The sequence below is a fragment of the Neovison vison genome, chromosome 8, assembly GCF_020171115.1.
Source record: "Neovison vison isolate M4711 chromosome 8, ASM_NN_V1, whole genome shotgun sequence".
Lineage (NCBI taxonomy): Eukaryota > Metazoa > Chordata > Mammalia > Carnivora > Mustelidae > Neogale > Neogale vison.
Genome location: NC_058098.1, coordinates 62981519 through 63000018, shown reverse-complemented (window position 1 = coordinate 63000018; position 18500 = coordinate 62981519). Strand labels below are relative to the sequence as shown.

The 18500-nt window shown below is 43.7% G+C and overlaps 1 protein-coding gene across 4 annotated transcripts in view; it reads right to left on the bottom strand.

Annotated features, from left to right (window-relative positions):
• The window catches only part of NCK2 (NCK adaptor protein 2), a 149149-nt gene that overhangs the window by 65922 nt on the left and 64727 nt on the right, over positions 1-18500 (bottom strand). For 3 of the 4 annotated variants that reach the window (XM_044263778.1, XM_044263774.1, XM_044263775.1), the window contains exon 2: positions 7804-7990. The gene's annotated coding sequence lies outside the window, so the exon portion shown is untranslated. Of the gene's footprint in view, positions 1-7803; positions 7991-13178; positions 13220-18500 lie in introns of those variants that run through there. The other variant, XM_044263777.1, reaches the window with a different exon arrangement.

Genomic DNA, 18500 nt, shown 5'->3' with positions numbered 1-18500 from the left:
GGATCGAGCCCCATATCGGGCTCCCTGCTCAGCAGAGAGCCTGCTTCTCTCTCTCCCCTCTCCCTGACGCTCTGCTTACTTGTGCTCTCTCTCTAACTCTCTGTCAAATAAACAAAATATTAAAAAAAAAAGAAAGAAAGAAAGTAAAAAACAAAGACTGCCAAATGAAGTAACTTTACACCTTAAGGAACTAGAAAAAGAAGAACAAATGAAACACAAAGTTAGTGCAAGGAAGGAAATAACAAAGACCATGGTAGAAAGAAACAAAATAGAGACTAAAAAGATAATAGAAAAGACCAGTAGCACTAAGATTCTGGTATTCTGAAAAAGATAAAGTACATAAACCTTTTCCAGACTCACCTAGAAAAAAGAGAACTCAAGTAGATAAAACCAGAAATGAAAGAGGGGACATTATAACTATACCATAGAAATACAAGGATCGTAAGACACTACCATGAAAAACTGTATGCCAACAAACTGAATTGCCTAAAAAAGGGGACAAATTCCTAGAAATATAAAACCTGTCAAGATTGAATTATAAAGAAATAGGAATATCTAAACAGACTGATTATTAGTAATAAGATTGAATCAATAGTCAAAAGCCTCCCAACAAACAAAAGTCCAGGACCAGATGGCTTCCTTGGTGAGCTCTACAAAACATTGAAAGAATTAATACCAATCCTTATCAATCGTTTCTAAAAAACAGAAGAGGAGAGAACACTTCTAAACTCATTTTACGAAGCCAGCATCACTCTAAAACCAAAATCAGACAAAAACATTACAAGAAAATTAGACTCTAATATCACTGGCAAGTATAGAAAAATCCTCTACAAAATACTAGCAAATTAAACAGCATATCAGAAGAGCATATGCCATGATCAAGTGGAATTTATTCCAGGGATGCAGGAATAATTCAACATATATAAATCAATGTGATGCACTATATTAAGAAAACAAAGAATAGGGGCGCCTGGGTGGCTCAGTGGGTTAAGCCGCTGCCTTCGGCTCAGGTCATGATCCCAGCGTCCTGGGATCGAGTCCCGCATCGGGCTCTCTGCTGAGCGGAGAGCCTGCTTTCCTCTCTCTCTCTCTCTCTCTCTGCCTGCCTCTATGCCTACTTGTGATCTCTCTCTGTCAAATAAATAAATAAAATCTTTAAAAAAAAAAGAAAAAAAAAGAAAACAAAGAATAAAAATAATATGATGATCTCAATGGATGTGGAAAAAGCATTTGAAAAAATTCAATATCTGCTAATAAAAACTCTCAGCAAACTGGGTATAGAAGAAATGAACCTCAGCATAATAAAGCCCACAGCTAATATCATACCTAACAGCAAAAAGCTGATGGCTTTCCTCAAAGACCAGGAACATGACAAGAATGCCATTCTTGCTGCTTTTATTTAACATAATAATGGAAGTCCAGGCCAGAGCAATTAGACAAGAAAAAGAAACAAAAGGCACCCAAATCAGAAAAGAAGAAGTAAAACTGTCACTATTTGCAGATGACATGATGTTATATATAGAAAACCATAAAGACTCCTCCAAAAACCTGTTAGAATAAAGGAATTCAATGAAGTTGCAAGATACAGTATCAATATACAAGTACCAGTTGTGTTTCTCTACATTAACAATGAACTATCAGGAAGAGAAATTAAGGAAGAGAAAACAATCACATTTGCAAGTGCATCAAAAAGAATAAAATACCCAGCAATAAATTTAACCAAAGAGGCAAAACATCTGTGCATTGAAACTGTTAAGACATAGATGAAAGAAACTGAAGAAAACATAAATAAATAAATAAATAAATACACAAATAAAAGATACTCCATGCTCATGGATTCTAAGAATTAATATTGTTAAAATGTCCATACGACCCAAAGCCATTTTCATTTTTTCCTTAAAGATGTATTTATTTATTTATTTGACAGCAAGATCGCAAGTAGGCAGAGAGGCAGGCAGAGGGGGGAAGCAGGCTCCCTGCTGAGCAGAGCGCCTGATGCGGTGCTCAATCCCAGGACCCTGCGATCATGACCTGAGCCGAAGGCAGAGGCTTAACCCACCGAGCCACCCAGGCGCCCCTCAAAGCCATTTTTGGATTCAATGCAATCCCTATCAGAATTCCAATGGCATTTTCATCAGAAATAGAACAATCTTAAAATGTGTATGGAACCGGGGGGAGGGGGGTTGGGAGAAGGGGGGTAGCGATATGGACATTGGGGAGGGTATGTGCTTTTGGGTAAATTGGAAGGGGTGGTGAACCATGAGAGACTATGGACTCTGAAAAACAATCTGAGGGGAGTGAAGTAGTGGAGGGGTGGGAGGTTGGGGTACCAGGTGGTGGGTATTATAGAGGGCACGGCTTGCATGGAGCACTGGGTGTGATGAAAAAATAATGAATACTGTTTTTCTGAAAATAAATAAATTGGAAAAAAAAATGTGTATGGAACCGCGGTGCCTAGGTAGCCCAGTCATTTAAGTGTCTGCCTTTGGCTCAGGTCATCCCAGGGTTCTGGGATGGAGCCCCAAGTCAAGCTCCCGGCTCAGTGGGGAGTCTGCTTCTCCCTCTCTCTCTGCCCCTCCCTGCCGCCAGTGCATTCACTCTCCCTCTCTCTCTCAAATAAATAAAATAAAATCTAAAATTAAAAAAAAAATTGTATAAAAGATCCCAAATACCCAAAGCAAATTTGAAGAAAAATAAAATAAAACAAAGGTAGAAGCATCGCACTTTTGATCTCAAGGTATCCTACAAAGCTATGATAAAGAAAACAGTAAAATGTTGGCATAAAAAGAGACACACAGATCAGTGGAACAGAACAAAGAGCCCAGAAATAAACCCATACATATATGGTCCATTAATTTTCAACAAAGGAGCTAAGAATACACAATGGGGAAAGAACAGTCTCTTTAGTAAATGGTGCTGGGAAAACTGGACAGCCCCATGCAAAAGAATGAAACAGACCACTAGCTTACACCGTAAATAATTAACTCAAAATGGATTAAAGGCTTAAATATAAGACCTGAAACCAGAAAACACCTAAAAGAAAATGCGGGCAGTAAGTCCCTTGACATCAGTCTTGGCAATGAGTTTTTGGATTTGACACCAGAAGCAAAGGCAACAAAAGCAAAATAAACAAGGAGGATGACATCAAACTCAAAAGCTTCTGTACAGCAAAGGAAACCATCAACAGAATGAAAAGTAACCTAGAGAACAGAAGAAAATATTCACAAATCATATATCTGATGAAGAGTTATTATCCAAAATATACAAAGAACTCCTACGACTCAACAGCAGAAACACCAACAAAAAGTGGGCAGAGGATCTGAACAGCACTTTTCCAAAGAAGACATCCAAATACTCAACAGGTACATGGAAAGGCACTCACCATCACTCATCATCAGGGAAATGCAAATCCAAATCACAATGCGAGATCACCTTACACCTGTTAGAATGGCTATTAGCAAAAATACAAGTGATAACACGTATTGGCAAGTACTGGAGAAAAGGGAGCACTTTCTCTCTCTTTTTTTTTAATAAACGTATAATGTATTATTTGTTTCAGGGGTACAGGTCTGTGAATCATCAGTCTTACACAATTCACAGCACTCACCATAGCACACGCCCTCCCCAGTGTCCATCACCCAGCCGCCCCATCCCCCCCAACCTCTCCCCTCCAGCAGCCCTCAGTTTGTATCCTGAGGTGAATCTCATATGGTTTGTCTCCCTCTCTGGTTTCATCTTGTTTTCTCACTCTTGATGGAAAGATAGGTTGGTGAAGCCACTATTGAAAACAGTATGGAGGAGCCCGCCCAAAATTAAAAACAGAACTACCAGATGATCCGACAATTCCACTTCTAGGTATATTTCCAAAGGAAATGAAAATGGGCTCTCACAGAGCTATCTGCACCCCCATGTTCACCGCAGCATTATTCACAACAGCCGAGATATGGGAACAGCCTAAGTGTCAGTCCAGAGATGACCAGATTCAGATGCGGTATATAAACACAATAGAATGTTATTCAGCCATAAGAAAAAAAAGGAAATCCTGCCATTCTTGACAACACAGATGGACCTCGAGGCATTTTGTTAAGCAAAAGAAGCCAGAGAGCCAGCCAGAGAGAGACAAATACTGCGTAGGATCACTCATTTGTGGAATCTTTAAAAAAAAAAAAATAAAAGTCAAACTCTTGAAACAGAGAGTAGCAAAGTGGTGGCCAGGGGCTTAGGGTGGAGGAAACAGGCAGAGATTGGTAAAGGGTACAACTTTTACCTGTAAGATGAATAAGGCCCAAGGATCTAATGTATAACACAGTGACTACTGTTGATAACACGGTATTATTAATTGAAATTTGCTAAGAGGAGGAAATGTAAATGTTCCCACATACACATACATGAAGATAAACATGTGAAGTGAGGAGTGTGTTCATTAACTAGATGGTCAGGACTCTTTCACGGTGTATGTGGTGTATCAAAGCACCACAATGTACACTTTTAGTAGCTTACAATTTTGTCCATCACAAACCTCCACGAAGCTAAAAAGAGAAGGAAACAACACCTAGAGGATCACAGGTAACATCTGCTCTCCAGTACTCCTGTCAGCAACTGACAGTTCATGGAATCTGTGTCTCCTTTTCTTCCCTTCGCTCATGAGTCTTATCACCTAAGCCACGATCTTTCCTCCCCCCAGACACCAACATCTTCTACCCCCTTGGGCTTCTCTCGTGAAAATGTCTCTGCTAGTTTTTCAAAAGATAAGGAATTTTCAGCATAGTGTACAAGACCCTTCACATCTAGCAAACACCACCCAGCCCCCAATGACAGTGAACTAGAGTCAGTCTTCAACATTCATGGGAAGAATTAAGTGCAGGCTCTACATCCATGAACAGCGCCAGCGTAAACGGAAGGGCTTTGCCACTGTGTTTCTTCCATGATTCCTCCTACCCACAGCAGCCAGGGTCAGGGCTAAGGAGTTCCCAAGACTGCTCTTCAACTTCCAAATGGGGGAGGCTCCAGGGAAGACAAGAATACAAGGCAGGGAAGTGTACCACCTGGAAACAGGGGCTCAGAACCCCACTTAGGCCCCTCTGAGAAGCAGCTGGGACATTCCCCCTCCCCCCTGCTCCCCCCAGCCAGCCCTAGGTGCAGGTCTCAACTGGGACAGGGCACACTTTGAGTCCCATTACCTGGGAAATGCATCTGAGGCTGTCATCCCACTTAACCACTTTACCAGGCTGGTGAGGCTTTCATTTCTTTCCAAAATATGCCCCTCAATAAAGGCACTTTTCCCGTTGCGGCTTGAAGGACCACAGACCAAAGAGCATGCTGGGCCCCCACTCATTATTGCTTAAATGATCCGGAGATTCTAAGAGCCGTTACCAATAGAATCCACTTAGCCTGTCCTTGCCAAGGGGACCCACTATGCCTGTGCACATGCATGTCCTCATTCTCTAAAACTCACTCCAAACACAGCTTCCCGTGACTTCCAGACACCTCTCTGACGAACAGTTCCCTCTGCCTTTGGGCACCAGGGACCCCAGCCAGAGCTGTCAGGGTCCTGCCCCTATCCCACAAGGGCAAGAGAAAAATGCTGTCTGGAGCTTATTTTATCTATTTTTGTAGCTGCTAAAACACTAAGAAAAATAATCTAGAATCCAGTTGGTGCTCACAATATTTATTACATGAATGGATGCATCTAAAGATTTTCCCATTGGACATTTAATCCAAACCACAAAAGTAATTTTTAAGAAGTTTTGGCCATGGATGTCATGAGCTTATAAAAATTAATTCTTTAAAGTAATATGGGTATGGATATTTTTTTTAAAAGATTTCATTTATTTATTTGACAGAGAGAGATCACAAGTAGGCAGAGAGGCAGGCAGAGAGAGAGGAGGAAGCAGGCTCCCCGCTGAGCAGAGAGCCGGATGCGGAACTCGATCCCAGGACCCTGAGATCATGACCTGAGCCAAAGGCAGCGGCTCAACCCACTGAGCCACCCAGGCGCCCCGGGTATGGATATTTTTGTAAGTATCTTTCCACGGTTATGAATGGTCCTCTACCTAATTGTACCCAAGAACCAACCACTTGCCCAAGAGTCACTGACACCTGCGGAACACATTGCTGGGAGAGTGTGTAACCCCTCCCTGCCCACCACTCTCTGCAGAAGACAACCTTTCAGAGTCACTGGAATGATTAAGGGTGTTAATATCATGAAGTGTCAGATGCTGATACTGACAAATTACTGATGAATTCTGACGATCAGCTTTGAGGATTGGTGCTCATTTTTTGCTTGTTGCCATGAAATATGTGACTGCATTTATAAAAGACTAAGTCTTAAAAGGTTCCACTCCAATGGCAACTAAAAAAAAAACAAAACAAAAAAACTGAAGTGCTCCGAGTAAGAGCTTTTCCCGTGTAACAGAAATCTCCTAGGACTGGACGTCTAACACCCCTAACGATACTTATCTTTTATCAGGTCTGCAAGAGAAACTTGGGTTTCTTTCCATTAACGCATGAGGGGGTGGAGAGCTAGGAAAAGACATGTCCAGGAAGCAGGGTCCGAATAAGTCTGAACATAGCAGGAGGAAGGAAGGAGGGTGTAGAATCAGGCTGCACAACATTAACTCCGAGCTCTAGATTCCAAACCAGGACCTAGATCTAGAAATCACAACACTCTAAGTAAATGAGACATGTCATTTCCCCCAAATGAAACCAGAAAGGATAATAAGGTTAAGACACCTAGACACTTAATCCTACCCTTATGAAATACTACATATTATTTCTGCACTATTCTTGTTACCACACATCAGAAGGGAACATAAGTAAAATCAAGAAGCCTTCAAAAAAGAAAAAGAAAAAAAGAAGTAGTCAAGGGGGCGGGGGGAACCCCACTCATAAGAAGTTTAATAGTAGTTTTAGACCAAATGAAAGACAATTCTAATTTATATTAAACTAATAAACTTAATGAATATCACACCAAGAGGTTTTACAGTCCAAAGCTACAGATCCAAGAATAGTTTAAAACAAGTTGTGGCTAACACAGGCAAAATAAGGCTCTGAAGGAAAGCCCGGGACCTGGGTGCTCTCCCTGCTGCGGATGAAACCGTACCTTCTCAAAAAGCACTCGGCACCGCCCGGCCAGAGAGAGACCACCAGATTAATCAGATGACCAAACCACAACTCTTGTATTTAAATCAAATGTCCCAAACAACATTTAGGGCTGAGAAATCACTGTTATACGGACACCTGTTTTTGTCCAGTACCTGTTACTACAGGACCCCTGGACCTCCGAGCCCACAGGCTATCTTCTGGGTATAGTTTTAACACGCATGAGCCGATTTCCCATACAAGCAAGCACAACATTCCCCAGAATCCTTTATCTGTTTGCGTGTTTTCACAGACTTATCTTCCCAAGACCAAGGTCAGAAGAAACATTTACTCAACTAAAAGTAGCCTGAAGGCACTTCTTGTTTATCTCCTGCTCCCAAAGCAGCACAGAGAAGGCCTTGCTCAAGGCCCCACTCAAGACCACTGCTGGGCCGCAGAGCTGGGCGCCAGGGCACTTACAGTGGGGGACACCCACCATTCTGCTTCCTAGCTACCCCACGCTGTCGCGTGCTGACGCAGGAACAGCGATCTCATTTTTAAACCAGAGCCCTTGGAAACTTGAATATGATATGGCCCAGCTCATCGGGGCCACACTTAACTGCCATTTAACTCGTGTAAAACCTACACTGCAGATCAAGCACTGGACAGAGACGAAAGCACCAACTTCTTGCATCTGTTTTAAGCAGGGCGCTGCACACTCACCTTTGGCACTCAGCTGTAAGAGATGACTGGCAAACGCAGAATGCCTTGAAAAGTGAAATTGCCAGCTGGTGACACACTTGAAGTTACAAAGCTGCAGGGATTCTCCAAATTCTTGAAAAAAAAAACCCAAATCTCAGCGGAGAATTATGATCTGGGCAATCACTCGTATAAAAGGAACATAGGAAATCTGAAAGGAAACAAGAAAAAAAAAAAAACATTAGGAATGCCTGCTTGCAACAAACTGCATGATTATTTATTTGCCTGAAACCAGTATTTTTTTTTAACTTTTTTTTTTTTAGATTTTATTTATTTGACAGATGGAGATCACAAGTAGGCAGAGACAGGCAGAGAGAGAGGGGGAAGCAGGCTCCCCGCTGAGCAAGGATCCCGACTAGGAACTTGATCCCAGGACCCTGAGATCATGACCTGAGCCGTAAGGCAGAGGCTTTAAACCACTGAGCCACCCAGGTGCCTCATGAAACCGGTATTTTTCATACACCCCAGAAACAGGATGCTTTGTACCTACTGACCTCTACCCAAACAAAATTATTCTCCTCCTCTACCTTCGGCTCCCTGCTATCAGCTCTGAGGCTCTGTGGAGGGAAGAGATGGGGAAGGCCGGGACAGGTGGCTGCCAACAAGGTACCTATGTTCCCAAGATTCTTCCAGCCCTCCTCCCTGAGACAGCTCCTCCCCACACCCTTTAACCTGCCAAAAACAAAAGAAAGGTGTGCCAAGTAGAAAGGAAGCAAGTCTGAGAGCTTAATTAAGGCAGAAGGGTTGCAGAGAGCATGGATATTTAAATTTAGAGACTGGTTCCTCTTTTGGAGGTTTCCTGCCCCGGCCATTTACTGAGAGGTGGGAGGCCCCCCTGCTGGACTCATAGCCTTGTGCTAAAAACATCCGTGTAGGAAATCTGAGAATAGTATCCTGAAACTACAAGGAAGCTGAGACAAGAGAAGCCTGACAGAGGTGACCGGTAGCCTCTCCCTCCTGCTCCTGGACAGTCCGCTGCTGCCTTATGTTCTCTGAACTTGGGTGGCTATTTTCAGTCCTTGCCGGCATTGTTGAGGGGTCCCTGAATCTCTGCGGACCTCCAAGAGAGTTCAGTGACATTTTTAATTACATTTCAAACCTAGAGGGGCTCTGTCCTGACAGTTCACTCAGAGAAGATCTATTAATTCATCCCTGGCATGATGGTGACCCAAAACGTTAAATACCCCATAGAAAAATCAAATTCTATTTTAGTCAAATAGAAAAAGATAAGTCAAGTAGGACTTTCATAAAAATGTTATACAGTAAGTTCATAAATTTTGATTAAAAAATTAATTCCTCTTTGTGCACTCTCTAGCATTATTTTAAAGGCTGCATGAGTTTTTTCAAGATTTATTTATTTGAAAGAGAGAGAGAGAAAGAGAGCAGGGGAAGGAGGAGGGGCAGAGGGAGAGACAGTCTCAAGCAGACTCCACACTGAGTGTGGAACCCAATGTAGGGCTTGATCTCTCAACCCTCAGATGCAGATTCACGCAGAATCAAGAGGAGGACACTTAACCAACTGAACCACCTGGGAGCCCCCGAGGCTGCAGGACTTAAAAAAAAAAAAACAAAAAAAACCCCACAATTTGACAGGGAAAAGGTGATGCTGGAACACAAGAGGAATACTAGATTGGGGCAAGACAGTAAATGTGGACCTGGACAATTACACCCTTCCCGCTGCTGAATGTTGACGATAAAATGACAGGGTTTCCAGAAATAGATTTGGAATCTGGACTCAGGTCCTGGCCAAGTGTTGTGTTTCCTTTTACTGCACTTACCGAGAAAAGCCGCCAACTGAACAGTCATGCCCACAAATGCCACCTCCGTATTAGTATTTTCAGAGGTATAAGCTGGATTTTTAAAATTTTAAGTGAAAAGCGAATTTAGCTGGGTTGGATCCCCTAGGCCATGGTGAGGGGGCAGCTAGAAGAGCTGTCTGGGCATACAGCCCTCGCTCTGGACACACTGTGCTCTCACCAGTGAGATTTTTAAACTCTCATAATAACCTTCCACAATAGCTATCAACACCCACTTTTTCACGAGTTAACTTTCTCCGGGAAGTGAAGGGTTTTCCTTAACAGTCTTCAGGGAGGAATGCAGGCCTCCGAAATTCTAGACCCACCACAGCAATGGCAAGCCCTGTGCCCCAGCTGACGTCTTCACCAGTCCACAGCTGAGGAACTACGGGTGGGATCTGGAAGCCCAGTCCTCTGATACTCAGTGTCATGGGTAAGGCGGAAAAGCCAGGTGGAACAGAGCAGAATTTGAACTCACGGAGGAGCTCCGATCAAAGCGACACCATTTCAAGTTCCTTCCAAGGTGCCCGTGGCTATCTGGGATTCAAGCTGCAGCATTTCCTTGGAGAAAAGCATTTCATGGACAAGCCATCCATGAAATGGACGTATACCTCAAATGGAAATAAACGGAGGGGTCAAACCTGTGTCATCCTGGGTTTCAGGGTAGCCTGCCCATGGCCCATGTCTAATGGGTGGGGTTATCAGCATGTTCAAACCTCTGTTAAGGACAAACACTTCAAACCAGATCTTAAGTACAAAGATCCAACCCCATCAGGAAAGCAGACACTCTTGTGCGAAAACCACCCCTGATTCCAAACACTACCAGGCACAGGGTCAGCTGGGGCACAGAAGGCTCTCACCTGAGAACCCACTCAAGGACCATCTACACAGCGCACTTCAGGCAGATGGGACTGTATGCAATGGGTCTATGTTTTCCTTTGAAAATATTTCTCCCCTAGCTCCCTGTGCATCTCACTTTAGAAACACAAGAGGAAGAGGCATGACCAGAAAGGAATTAACCCTAATACCAAATATATCTCCCTCTCTGCATTATTTTGGACCCCTAATAACAAAAAATTTCATCACTGTGAAATCCATAGGATTATCGGAATTCTCTGTAACACTGACGTTTTCTTATTTTTCCAACTGTGTTTTGAAAAACCCAAGCCACAACATGGGGTTTTTCCCTGGTCTTTAGTGTGTATGGGGTGGGGGGGAGCGGGGGGGGGGCAGGCAGCACTTGCCTCCACTGTGAGGGCTTGCGTGCCTCAGGGCCTCGATGTGCGTGCCTCAGAGCACTGCCGGTCCTGGGGCCACAGCCTGACCCCAAGATGCCCCTGTTGACTAGCCTCGCCTCACTTAAACTTCCAGTGCCTGGGGCAGCAGGAGACTCGTCTTGGTCCCAGGCAGTTTCCTTCACACCTGTACGGAGGTCCAGTGTGATGTCCGTCATGAACGCACTTCATGCTGGAGAGTCACTAAGGGTTAGTAGGAGGGCATGTGCGTGCCCCCTTCTGCTGATGGCCGTGTGCTGGACTCGACGACTTGGTGGCCAATGTTCCCGGCTCTTCCAGAGCCTCAGCCTGAGCACCCAGGGAATAGATACCACTTTACCTCCTTGAGTCACAGAAACGGAGCCACATCACGGGCAGGGAGGAGCAGGGTTTGTCCTGGTCCCAGTGAGACCTGGCACTGGTATTCTGCCCTCCTGAGGACCCTGCGAGACAAACCCTATCACTGAGCTCAGGAGCTAAAGCAGCAGATATGGCCTAGCTGGAACCTGAACCTCCCCTGGTCTGATTTCAAAGCCCAGTCTCGCTCTTTCTTCTCAAAAAAGATCACCATTGACATGTCGAGCCTGGACACTCAGGCGAGGTCTGCCGGTGGCCTCCGTCGGGAGTTGTCTGCTACCCTGGGAGGCCGGCTTCAGCCTCTCCAGTGCTACGGCAAAGGGGCCAAGCCCACGAAGGGACACACCGCTTTGTTTTCAAAGGAAGGGTTCCTCTTAGATGTTAACGCAGCAAACCCAGAATTGCTGAAAACCACAATCTGACTGGGTCGAGTACAACACAAAACCTACACACTCGCAGGGCGTCTCAGGTGGGCATCGCAACTCAATCTTACATATGCCAAACACACCCAGAGAACCCCCAGACCCCTATCTATAGACCGCACAGAAGGCAATTATCTTTATTCTTTCCTGTGGGTGGGAAATCACGTGACTATCCTAGGCCTCCGGGCTCACGAATGCCACAGCCTCCTCCCATCCTTACTGTCCCTCCGCACTCTCCCCAAGTGAGACCCCTCTTCAGAGCACGTGGGCCCCACGGTGGTCTAAGGGACATTCAGCTCAGAACAAATATGGAAGGTCACCGCCTTGGGCCAGGCTGCTTTGCTGACTTCTGGCAGTACAAACTATATTTCATTCCTACCAAACTACTTGGTGGAAAACTTTATTCCGGGGCAAAAGTGCTCATTTCAGACACGAACAAAGCTACACAAAAGTCTCCTTGAATGGCTTGGGCTAAAACTCAAGCCCGGTTTCCTCCCCCATGCCTGGTGGTTCCCGGTCAGGGCCCAGAGGGTACCGAAGGCCATAAGCTAGTTACCAAAATTTCAAACAGTCCCACGAAATTAGGATTTTTTACTCAACATAAAGCAGTCCTAAGCAGGACTAAGCAGTTTTCTACACTGGGCTAGATTTGTAGTGGCTCTAAATATATAAATATATTTATATAAATATATAAAGCTGGTTCTCAGTTGATTATATCTGTTGATTAGAAGTCGGTTAATGAAAGTGTTAAAAAAAAAAAGCATTAATTTCTAACTCTCTGAACAGCCTCCAAGAGGCATCACATGTGGCTAAGGCCCCACGTCTGGGGAGGAGTGTAAATGGTCAGATTTTCAACTCTGAGGTTTCTATGTTCTAAAATAACAGAGATTTCTGCCTTCTGGGACTGAGAAAAAGAGCAGAACTGCAGGCAGTGGGGTCAACCACATATAAAGAGGCCAGAGAAAGTGGCAAGTGAACACAGGACAGGAGAATGGGGGTTCCAGGCCCCGCTCAGCAAGCCCAAAGCCCTGTATGACTCTGCCTGTTTCCTCCACCATGCCCAGGGTCCCTCAGCCCCGATTCTGTGGCTTTGACATGCAAATGGGTCTAAGAATGATCAAAAATTGATGATGCGGTACCCAAAAAAAAAAAAAAATAAATCATCAAAGCTTATCTAAAATACCACTACCAAAAAAGTCATAATGTAAATCTTAATATGAATTTAATGTTACAGTCCGCTGCCGAAAAATTCTAACAGATAGGAATCTGACGAGTAATGCCATTTCCAATGGTTTATAAAGACTTTTTGTTTATACATTTGATGGCAGCCTCTTCAATACAACAATATTCCATCCTGCAAAAGGTCTGATAAGGTGTCACTCTTAAGAGCCTCCCTGCTAGTCCAAATAAGTTTTCAGAATCTGCATAAAAAGCCTTGCTACACGTCTCAGTGTGGTAACCAGATGATCTAAAGACATAAACAGGCATACCTTGGACATACTATGGCTCCAGGTCCGGACCACTGCAACAAAGTGACTACTGCAAAAAACAAGTCATGAGGTTTTTTTAGCTTTCCGATACATTTAAAGTTCCGTTTATATTAGAATGCAGCCAATTACGTGTGCACTAACATTAGGTCTTAAAAAAAAAAAAAAACAGCGCACTTGTCTTAATCAAAAAATACCTTATTGCTAAAAAATGCTACTAGCCGTCATCTGAGCTCTTGGGGAGTCATCACTAATCACAGATCACCATAACAAATTAATAATAATGCAAAGGTTGGAAATACTGCAACCCTTACCCAAACGTGACATAAAGACATGAAGCAAGCAAATGCCCTTGGAAAAAATGGCACCAACAGGCTTGCACAGCCCAGGGTGGCCACAAACCTTCAATCTATGAAAGACGCGGCATGAGCGGAGCTCTACAGCATCGGTACAGCTGTAACATTTTTAAAAGACTCACAAGTGTTCTTTATGACACAGGGTTTAGTTGCTGCAGGTAGTTACAAGACCAATAAAAAGCACACTCACAAAAATAAACTTTAAGCACTAAAATGCACTACTGAATAAAACTTGTGCGAACCCCCTCTTCGGTTTAAAAAGACAGCAGGACAGGAAGCCAGGCAGGCAGGCATACAGGCTCTGAAATCTTATCTGAGATAATTCAGGGGCACCAGGTGGTCCAAAAGATTTAACTTTAATGTGTGTAAGAATTATTTTGATTATTTTGCTGAAGTTCATGTCCCTTACCTTTTGGGGATAAAGGACTGGAAGAATGAGGGAAATGCCGAGAAAGGCCAAAGCCAACAAATGGGATGGGGTGAGCAGATCCTCCTTTGCTCCCTCCCCTCACCGCCCCTCCCTTTCTCTCTCTCCCTCTCACAACTGTACACACTCACACACACTTCCTCACATTTTTAAAAAAACAGAATCTTCAAAAGCAGGCAAGGCCAAGCACAGGCTGTTGGTAGGGTGGAAACTGGGGTGAGGAGTTATGACTTTACTTTTTAAGTTTATTCTCTTCCATAACATTTTTACAACTCTGTGTTACTCTGGTGATTAGGATGTTAAGCTATTAGATAAAACCCCATCATCTTCCCCATTTCTTTTCACTGCCAGTCTTCTGGAGAAAAGACCCACCTGGTTGCCCTGGGGCACCTGGGGCACGTGCTCTCTCCCTGCCCTCTCATCCACCCCCAACCCAGCCCCGTACAAGCCCTTACCATCTGGGCCTTCTCTCCATTCCTGGTCTGCCACTTCAGATCTCCTCTGCTAAAATGGCTGCTCACCATCTTGGGCTGCAAAGCCCTCTCCCCCGCCTTCAGCTCATCTTTGGGAACTCCCTGCCAACTCTCTCGGCTCCCTCCCCGGTCCTGCCCCCAGTGCTCAGGGGAGGAGTGAAATCCTACCCTCTTACAAGAGGCTGTTCAATGCCCCTCCTCAGGGAAGAATTCCCAGATGTCTCCAGAGGCAGTTAAACATTCTCCCTCTGGGTTTAAATTTTGCCCCCAAAATTCATATGCTGAAGTCCTAACCCCCAGTACCTCAGAACGTAAGAGTATTTGGAAACGGGATCTTTAATGAGGTCACTAGGTTAAATGGAACCTGAGGCCCATCCAATATAACTGGTGTCCTTCTGAGAATAGGAAGAGCCACTAGGGATGTGCAAGCACAGAGGGACGGCTGTGCAAGGAGGCAGCAAGATGGCGGCCATCCACAAGACAAGAAAAGAACCTCAGGAGAAACCAAACCTGCCAACGCCTTGATCTTGGACTTCCAGCCTCCAGAATTGTGAGAAAATAAAGTTTTGTTATTTAAGCCACCCAGTCCTTGGTATTTTTGTCATGGAAGCCTTGGCAAACCAATATATCATCTCCTTCACCAGACTGTTACCCCACAAATTCTCACTATGTACAACACATACAACAAGAACCTGAAAAATACACCCTAAATGAATGCAGGAATGAATGAATGGAAGGAACCAGTCAGTACCAAATCCACCAGAAAAATCACAGAGCATCTCCCTGCCTCCTTCCTCCAGAGCACAAAAGGAACGGATTCTCTAGTTTTCCTACTTTCTTTAAAGCCCAGTTTAAATACTGCCGCCTCTGGGAACACACTTCCAAGTCTTGCCTTCCCTCCTATTGTGGCATTCACCATACCACAGCCACTGTTCTCTGCATCTTAATGTAGGTATTTAACCATCTACAAAAATAACCAGGATATATGTCCCCACCTACCTTAACACTTAAACCTCAACATTTATGGACCTAGGCCAATCCACCAGGCCCCAACCCCAACTAGGGGACTTGAAAGCAAATCCCACAGAAAGATTACTTTATTTGTACAGACTTCAGTATATACCACCAACAGATAAGTACAACTCCATTGTAACACCGAAAATAATCATGTATTCCTTAATATAAACCTCATAGTGTTCCCACTCCCTAAATTTTCTTGTAAATGTCTTCTTATAGCCGATTTATTTGAATCAGGATCCAAATAATGTCTATAAATTACAATGTCTTGCATGTCTTTTAAGTCACTTTAAATCTATTTTATTGGAAGGATGATTTGTTGAAGAAACAGAGTCATTTGTCCTGCAGAATCCCCAGCATTCTGGATGCTGTAAATTTCATCTCCCCAACGCTGTTTTACATCGTCCTCCACCCCGGCACTTCCAGAGAATGGGCAGTGAGCAAGGGGCTCATCCTATGGGAGAAGACTTTCTCAAAGGCAGGGTCCCAGCGCTGACCCCATACATGGTACCCAGAGAGCAACCCAATTAATCAATGAGTCAGCAAATGACAAAACAGACCGGTGGTGGTGATGTTATCGGTGCACTTCTCTGCTTCCGTCCCTTCCACTGCACCCATGCTCAAGCGTGATCCTCCTTGGGATCAAGGGCATGCTGTCACTTCTGGGCCCTTCAGAGAGAAAAGGTCCCGCTCTCCTTCTTCAACTGGGAATAGGTACATAATACCTAAGACTCAAAGTTTTAAAATAGTCCAAGAACTGAATGATGTTCTTCTGGTTTTTAAGAAAATGGTTTTAAAAAAAATAACCACTGGTGGGGCAGATGAGCCTAAGGCAACAGGGTTTCCCTGATGGGACATTCTTACACAACCCCAGAAAGGCAGCATTCACACCCCAAACTACCCCACTGAGAATGCTTTCCCCTCTATTCCTCTAAAACAAGAATCCTTTTTTCTTCCTACAAGGAACATTTTAACTGTTTTATATAAATCTAAGCCCAGAATTAACCAAATCAGAAACCTTAAATCCTTTCTGTCCCCTGCCCTTCAAGTTCAACACCTTGGTGTTGTTTTAGCACCACACATTAATTTTAGAACACTAGATCTGCCGAGTCTGCAGCGGACACGCACGGGTGTCACAGGATGGAAACATCCGGAGAGAGCTGCTCACGTCAGGGCCTGGGTTCTAATTAACTCAGGATTAAATCACCGTAACCTCAAGTGAGTGAACCACACATACTGATGCAGATTTTAGTACTCTAGGGATCTGGGGCTTACTAGGACTCCATCCTTGTTCTGGATCACTTCAGTGGCCTTCTAAGACACCAAAACAGGACTCTCAATGTGAGGGTCGGGGACATGAGTTTTACAGCTATTAGACGAAGGTAATAAGTTAAAAAAAGACTGGGAACAGTCCATGACCTTTGGCACCGGAGAAGACCATGGCAGCATAAAGAACCATTAAGTTCTAGAGAAAGATTTTGTGGGAAGGTTGTTGGTCTGAATTCTGTGTATCACTGGTAACCGAGAAGCCTCCCACAGAATGAATTTGCTTCTAAGAGACTGCTGGGGGGGAAAAATCCTCACTGCACATTATCCTATGTTACTTATGATGGGTACTGAATAAACTTGATTTTGTTTTCCCCACTTTTAAGTAGGGGTGATGCTCATATAGATACTATAGTATCCCCTAAATTACTCTCTAAAATTCCATAAAATATGTAATGAAAAGAAGTTGAGTAAGTTAAATGTTGCCATCCAAAAAAGGGGTTAATGGGCGCCTGGGTGGCTCAGTGGGTTAAAGCCTCTGCCTTGGGCTCAGGTCATGGTCCCAGGGTCCTGGGACCAAGCCCTTCATTGAGCCCCAGATCGAGCTCTGCTCAGCAGGGAGCCTGCTTCCTCCTCTCTCTCTGCCTGCCTCTCTGCCTACTTGTGATCTCTGTCTGTCAAATAAATAAATAGAATCTTTTTTTTAAGGGGGGTTAACAGTTATCAAGTTTAACTAAGAGAGAACAAATTTATGATTATTCCAAATGAACAGGAATTTTAATAATACTGTGTTCTGAAAGTACCCTTAGCTACTTTTAAAAATTCCTAAAATGGTCAAAGTGTGTTTCAGCCACATTTTCCCCAAATGCCAGATGCTTTCACAATTCTGTGACTTTATGTCTACTCTTTCTTCCCCCATACTGGGATAGATTTATCACTCCAGGTTCCCAAAGCCACTATCTGGCTAAATCCAACTCATTGTTCAGAAATGAACTCAAACAGTTCCCTGTCTGGGGACATTCTATAGGAATGGAAGATGTTCCCATGGATATTATTCTCGTATAATCATAAACTCCCCTACTAAAAGGCTATCTAGACAGGAAGAGCCTCCAGGAAAGGACCTCCACATGCTGAGGTCCATATGGCTTGGCCACATGGCAGGTGCTCAATAAAATGGTAATAACAGACATTTATCATCCAATAAACTTTCACTTCTTTAATTATATTTGTAAGATCTGTTGCAATTGTCCAATACCCTACAGCATTCAGTGCCATCTGGTCCAGAATCCTTTCCTTCCAAATTTCAATCCAAAAGACCTTGCATCCTTTATACAACTGTCCTTAAGCCAGCCCGCAAGTGTCAACAAGGAGACTTAAGTATAGATAATAACGTAACTATGCCAAAACCAAATGAAGGTTCTACTTATGAACCGTATTTCTGAATTCTACTGTTATCAATTCATTTTTCTTGAGTTTTTCATTTGTTAAATAAATTAGCAATGAACCAATGAGAGGGAATAAATCAAAGAATACTTTGAAATTCTAGAGCTCAAAAAAAATTTTATATATATATATATATATATATATATATATATATATATATATATGACTTCCTATGGCAGCTGCCCAATTAATGCCATCCATAAAGCCATTCAACTACTGTGTGTGGGCTGAAATCCAATTAAGTCATTTCTGTCTGAATCTCCCCAAAGAGCCTCCTGGTGAGCTCGAAATGGAAATAATCACAAATGCCAGATTAGCTGTGTAAGCATTTCGAAAGCTGAAA